Raw genomic sequence first — 235 nt, 5'->3', positions numbered from 1 at the left:
GGCGGGGAAGTTTGAATAAAAATAACTCCGGTTTATAAATCGGTTTTGAGACGAAACGTTAAATAATTTCACTACTTTTTATTGTATTTGTGGGATTCATGCAGATATTTGATCGTTTAGGATCTCGTGTTCAGGTCGTTGCTGCAGGTTTTAATTGAACAGATCTGAACAGATTATTGGTATTTTAGGGCGAAGGATCAAATTAAGGACACATGAGCGTAGTTGAGTATGTGAG

At 36.6% G+C, this 235-nt stretch overlaps 1 protein-coding gene across 5 annotated transcripts in view; it reads left to right on the top strand.

The window, feature by feature from the left end:
- Positions 1-235, top strand: part of eya3 (EYA transcriptional coactivator and phosphatase 3) — a 14,470-nt gene that overhangs the window by 2,924 nt on the left and 11,311 nt on the right. The gene's annotated exons all lie outside the window — the stretch shown is intronic.

The sequence above is a fragment of the Morone saxatilis genome, unplaced genomic scaffold (genome assembly GCF_004916995.1).
Source record: "Morone saxatilis isolate NCDOM2014 unplaced genomic scaffold, NCSU_SB_2.0 Contig9, whole genome shotgun sequence".
NCBI classification, from domain to species: domain Eukaryota; kingdom Metazoa; phylum Chordata; class Actinopteri; family Moronidae; genus Morone; species Morone saxatilis.
This window is presented reverse-complemented; position numbering and strand designations above follow the sequence as displayed.